Source organism: Myotis brandtii, unplaced genomic scaffold (genome assembly GCF_000412655.1).
Source record: "Myotis brandtii unplaced genomic scaffold, ASM41265v1 scaffold8, whole genome shotgun sequence".
Lineage (NCBI taxonomy): Eukaryota > Metazoa > Chordata > Mammalia > Chiroptera > Vespertilionidae > Myotis > Myotis brandtii.
In genome coordinates this window covers 5,011,806-5,018,208 of record NW_005371219.1, presented here as the reverse complement: position 1 = coordinate 5,018,208, position 6,403 = coordinate 5,011,806, and the positions used below count along the sequence as shown (strand labels likewise).

At 38.2% G+C, this 6,403-nt stretch overlaps 1 long non-coding RNA gene across 1 annotated transcript in view; it reads right to left on the bottom strand.

Moving 5' to 3' along the window:
* Positions 1-4,514: 4,514 nt before the first annotated feature.
* Positions 4,515-6,403, bottom strand: part of LOC106724338 — a 20,824-nt gene continuing 18,935 nt past the window's right edge. The window contains exon 3 of the long non-coding RNA XR_001360094.1: positions 4,515-4,526. This is a non-coding gene — a long non-coding RNA (uncharacterized LOC106724338). The remainder of the gene's footprint in view (positions 4,527-6,403) is intronic.

The following is a 6,403-nucleotide window of genomic DNA, read 5'->3' as shown; positions in this document are numbered from 1 at the left end:
CTGATATTTCTCAGGGATCACATCAGGTATTTTAGGCCCCAAACTGTCTATAGTTTATGGTGGGGAAAAACAGAACATTAACTAAATAAATATGTGTGAGAGCTTGCGTGAATTCACACGATTTTCAAGGAAAAAAATAAATAAAGCTCTCTGTGAAGACTCTCCTCTGAAGCAGTTCCTTAGTAACATAGGATGGCAACTTAAAGGCAAAGATGGAGTCTGACTGTGATCTCTTCATGGCAGAACAGCAGCAATGCTTCTCCCACATCTAGGGCCTCCAAGTGAACAACAAACATATCTCACTTGAGATCGGATGTTTAAAACAGATCCATGTATAATTTTCTAAATTTGATGACTGTTTTAAAATGGCTCTTCATGAAGCAAGACAGCTTTTTGAGGTTTTTGTTTTTTGCCTTTTAAGTCTTATCTGATATACCTTCACTTTGGAGATCCTTACTGAAAAGAAAAAAAGGAAAAAAAAAACTTTGAAAAAACACTAAAGAAGTCCAACTATTGTTTTGCAAGAAATATAAAAAGAAACTTTCACATCTTATTGAAACTAATAACCTTTTTACAGTTGCAAAATTACAGTGGGACAATTTGTGCAGTGTTTCCTTCAAGTCCCCTCCTCCAGTGAGGGTCCCCTAGAAAAAATACTTCAGTATCTCCTAGCACTCAATGCCAGGAGGGAATGCCTCCTCAAATGGAACAAATTCTCCGTTAGAAATGAGAACCATACAATGACATCAATTGGGGCCTTTTCGTTTGTAAGTAATTTATGTCAAATATGGGCTAACTTTAGCACAAAAGGAGGGGAGGAAGGGGACATCTGTAATAGTTTCCACAATAAAGATAAAATTTTTAAAAAAGAAGAAAAAGGGAGGAATGCTCTGTCAGAGAAATGTATTAAGATATAATGATTGAAATCATATGCTAATTAAATAAAAATGGACCGTTATATTTTAAAAAGGAGGTGGGATTTATTGGTTTCACCAAGCTGAAGTCACTGAGGCAGCTCACAGAACTGGCAGACTGGCTCCAAGAATCTGTCTCAAGGAAGTGAAATGCGGGGCTTCCCAGCTAGTACCTTCTCACGCTTCCTCACCGCTTCTGTCTCTATACCGTTCCCGCTCTCCTTTCTCTCTGTCTTTTAAATCTTGGTCTGTCTTTGTCTGTTCATATGTGACCCTCCTAAAGAAAACAGTTGCCCCCAAGTGTCTGGATTCTGCTTCTGAAGCACCAATTGAATATCTCAATGGAAAATAAAAACAAAAAACCAGCTGTCCTTTTCCAGTGTCAAAGTAAACAATGCCAAGCATGAGCTCTGATTTGCCTTACTTGGGTTACAGTCTCATTTCTTGACCTTATCGTTGTTATTAGAGACATGGGGCATTGTGAGGAGCCAAACTAGGTCATTTGTGGCCAAAGGGCAGGGTCTTCTAAGAGAAGAGAAGCTGGCCAAAAGCAGTAGCTACCTCATACCATTATCACAATGTGACAGGGCTCCTTTTGTCAAGAAGCTCAAAACTAAATACACAGCTCTTAAAATAATAGTATAATCCCAGCTCTTCTTATATTTCTAAGTCCTTGTTTGTTTTTACTTTTTTGTTAAAATAGATCAGATTCTGTTTCTTAAACATGTTTTAATACTATAAATCATTTCAAAATCTCTTTGGAGAAAGGTGGTTTTAAAAAAAATTTTTTTTAAAGTAACAGATTAAATGTAACTAACTGGGTTCCCAGCAGATCAAAGCATTATCTATTCTAGAAAAATTAAATGAAGTACTGTAGTTTTATCTTAGCAAATGTGGAGGGTCATTCAAGCAAAGAACGTGGCCTAAAAATCTTAGGGACTCCACAGTCTATTGCCACTACCACTGGGTGCCTTAAACAACAGTCAAACTAGATTCAGCTGTGACTTTAATTGTTAACGCCATATTAAAGTAAGTCTTTGATGTGATTTAATATCCTATGCTTGAGCTAATTTAAAGTCTATTTATGACTGAGCATAGCCAGTGACCTAATACTATGAGATGCTGCTAATTCATAATTAGTTTCCAGAGAAAGCAATGAGAAACAGTGTATAACATTCCTCAGTTACTACATTTTAAAAATTATATTATTGGCTTTAGAATATCATACACTTGGTGAAGTTTGTCAGTGAATAACAAAGATGTTAAGTGAAAACAGTGAATACTGGTTGCATATATGGTTACCTGAGAGCTCTATGAGGATGTGCTTGAAGGTATCAACTGAACTCTGGTTTCTATAAAAATGTTTCTCAACTTAGCTTTCCACTATTATAGTGATGGCGAACCTATGACACGCGTGTCAGAGGTGACACGTGAACTCATTTTTTTGGTTGATTTTTCTTTGTTAAATGGCATTTAAATATATAAAATAAATACCAAAAATATAAATCTTTGTTTTACTATGGTTACAAATATCAAAAAATTTCTATATGTGATAAGGCACCAGAGTTAAGTTAGGTTTTTTCAAAATGCTGACACGCTGAGCTCAAAAGGTTCGCCATCACTGATAGTGTATGAAAAGGTATAACCGATATAGGATGTTTGTCAAACCACTCACTTAGGAATTAGTGACAGGATCTAATAAACTTATCATTTGCTGCCTACAGTGAAAAATAAACTCATATGGTATCACAGCTCTATCAGAAACAAGTTGCATTCCATGAAACAAGTTGTCAGCTACCCATGAAATCCCAGGAGCCTTCTCAGGAATGTATCTGTCTCTAAGATTCTTGCTGAGCTTTTCAAGTCTCCATACCTTCAAAACCTCTCATGGTTTCCCAATTTTTGCAATTACTGTCAGATTATACCAAAGCATGAGGTCTGTCCTGACCTTTCCACAGAGCATCTTTTCTTTTCACTGAGAGAGCTTGCAATTCTACCAAGTTATTTTATCATCTCTCAATTGGAGGATAATTTCAAGTTTGAAAGGGGGTACACTTCAGGTGGTGTAGTAAGTTGGTATTAGGATATAAAATTCTGATCCCTGGAATTTGTAGATGTTACCTTATTTAGGAAAAGGGTCTTCAGAAATGTAATTAAATTAAGGATCTTGAGATGAGAAGATTGCCCTGGATATGTGGGATTTTGAGGAAGTGGGTAATCAGATAGACCTTCTACAACTGAGTAAGTCTTAAATCTAATGACAAATGTCCTAACAAGAGACAAACAGAGGAGAAACACACACAGAAGAGGATGAGGCAATGTGACCACAGAGATTGGAATGTAGTGACTACAAGCCAAGGAACGCCTGGCACCACCAGAAACTGGAAGAGACAAGGAACGGAGGGATTGTGGCCCTGCTGACATCTTAATTTCAGACATCTGGCCTCCAGAACTGTGAAATAATAAATTTCTGTTGTTTTAAGCAACCAAGTTTGTGGTGATTTATTATGCAGCCTTAGGACTCTAATACAGGTGGGAACATAAACCACAGTGGCCAGAGAGCATTTTTCTTGCAGGTCCCACTGTGCATGTGTATTTCAGGAGAATTGAGGTTTCTTTTACCTTTAACTATGGGTCTTTACCCTGGATTTAGGAAATTGTCTGGGATTTTGAGGTAGTGGGTAATCAGTTAGACCTTCTACAACTGAGTAAGTCCAATGATCTATACTAATAATAGCCTAGGTGGTGTCACGCCCTCACATCATCACAAAATGGCTGCACACACAGCAGAGGTGGGGCTTGGCAGCTGCTCCGCGCAGTGAGGCCTGGGGGTCCCACGACTCTGCGAGGTGTGGAGGACGCTGGTCCCAGTGTCTCCTCCACCTTGTGTGGAGGAAGTAGGTCTCAGTGGAGGAGGCAGGTCATGGCAGGGGAGGGCAGTTGTGGGTGATCAGCCGGCAGGGAGGGCAGTTGTCAACCAGGCTGCTGGCAGGGGAGGGCAGTTGGGGGCCATCAGGCTAGCAGGGGAGTGGTTAGGGGCGATCAGGCAGGCAGGTGAGCGGTTAGGAGCCAGTGGTCCTGGATTGTGAGAGGGATGTCCAACTGCCAGGGGATGTCCGGCAGTCGGACATCCCCTGAGGGGTGCCAGATTGGAGAGGGTGCAGGCTGGGCTGAGGGACACCCGCCCCATGTGCACAAATTTTGTGCACTGGGCCTCTAGTAGGTTATAAAACCCCTTCTATTAAACAGAAATGCATGGGAAGCTCCTCTCCTACAGGGATGTGTAAATCTTCCTACAATTGTTTACTCTATGGTAAGACAATTGTTTACTCTTTAGTAAGACAAAGGACTTTGTTTTCTGCTCTTGCTATTGCTAGAGTTTTGAGGTGTGGAGGCTTTCTCTCTTGTGGGCTACTACAGTATTCTTTCTTCTCCATCTTTGCATGTACCACATGGTGCTATAATATCTGTACACATACAGGTCTTCCTTATTGTACCACCACCTCTCCTAGGTCTACAGCTTATTAATTGTTGCATATTAGCACAGTAGGTGTCCCATAAGTGTTTAAAGAGACTAAATAAATTAATAAGTGAATAACATGAAGATTGAAGCTTTTTTTAAAAATATGATAGCAAAATTGGGTAACACTCCTGAATCCTAAAGACCACTTTTAAAAAGTACATTTGGGCCCAAGTCAGTTTGGCTCAGTAGATAGAGCATTGGCCTGCAGACTGAAGGGTCCTGGGTTCGATTCTGGTTAAATTCTGCTTAACCCTACCTACCTTGGTTGTAGGCTCTGGTTGGGATGTGAGTGGGAGGCAACTAATCAATGTTTCTCTCCGTGTGTGTCTCTCCCCATCCCTTTCACTCTCTCTAAAAATCAATGAAAAAATATCCCAAGGTGAGGATTTTTAAAAGCACATTTGGTTATAATTCTCTAATAGCTCTTTCTGACATATCTCTGGGTACTGAGAACTTCCTGGATCTAACTGGTATTTTCTTGTGCATTCACTTTATTATCTTCACTATATAAAGATTTCTAGCCAGAGTTGGTCCTGTGTGTGTGGATATGCCAGGCCTCATTATGCACTTCTTCCTCATCCTGTCCTACAAACTTACTCTCCAACTATGCATCTACCACGAGGATACCAGATGTGGGGTTCTAACCACAATGACCACAATCCTGTCTTTTGCCAATCTTTTCTTTTGGCTACAGTGGTTAAATTCTGCTTATCTGTGTAGCCAAGATTCACTGTCAGCATAGCAGGTTAAAGAAAAGGAAAGGAAAAAGAAATGAGGAAGAGGAGCTCTTGAGATTAAGTCTTTGGTTCTTGTCCCAGTTTTCTAGGTCAGTCCAGGCTGGTGATCCAGTGCCATGGGTAACTAAGTCCTTCTGAATTAATGAAATATAATCTTTCAAAAATAAGACTAGCAAGGTCATACCAAAGCTAGCACCAAGACCTAGACAGCAACACTCTGAGTCCACTTTCCATTATACTTTTCTACATTATTTATTATATAGCTTTATTTGTATAAAACTGATATATAATTACAGTAAAAATAAGTTCATATATTACTCAAAGGTACAAAGTAAAGCTTAGATGAAATCTCAACATCCCTAAATAATATTAGTAGTGAACATATTTCCAGGTACTTCTTTCTGTATCCACACACATACATTCAATTTTACACAAATGAGTTAACACTCTACTTGTTCTGTAATCTGTTTTTTTTCTTCTTTCAATAAGTCATATACTTTCTTTCCATGTCATGAAACATATAACTACTTAATTACTCCTAATGGCTATATAGTATTTTATTATACATTTAGACTATATTTTAATTTACTATCCTTATTTTTTGAGATTTGAGTTATTACCTCAAATGTTGGCTCTTAAAACATCAAATATTATAATCCTGTTTCATGATGTGCTCTGAATTAATTCAACTGATTGTACCAACTATCTATGATTACTTTCTTTTCTCCTTTGTATACACGACCTGTGGTCTGAATGCCTGGTTTTGTAGCCTTGGACAAGTCACTGAACCACTCAATGCCTCATCTGTTTCCTCATCTGTAAATGAGCATAACACTTGCTTATAGGAATATAGGGAAGATTGTAAAAAGCTAACATAAACTAACATATTGAGTGTTGCTTAGCATATAATACCCCACAAATGTTACTTAGGAGGAAGGGGGAAGGATTAATTTACGTGTCTCTGGTCTCAACAATAAAAGATCAATTGAGATCTGTTCAAAAATAGTCTTTTATAATGAAATTAAACATACACACTCAGATATAGGTAGCTAAAACTGACTGAAAGTATGTAAATTTGATTATATTTATGCTAAATTATGGATTACTGATTTTTTTTCCATGATGGCAGAAACAATGTCTTTTATTTACTATTACCGCTATATCCCCAATACCTAACAGACTGCTTGGTTAATAATAATAATAATAATAATAATAATAATAACAATAAT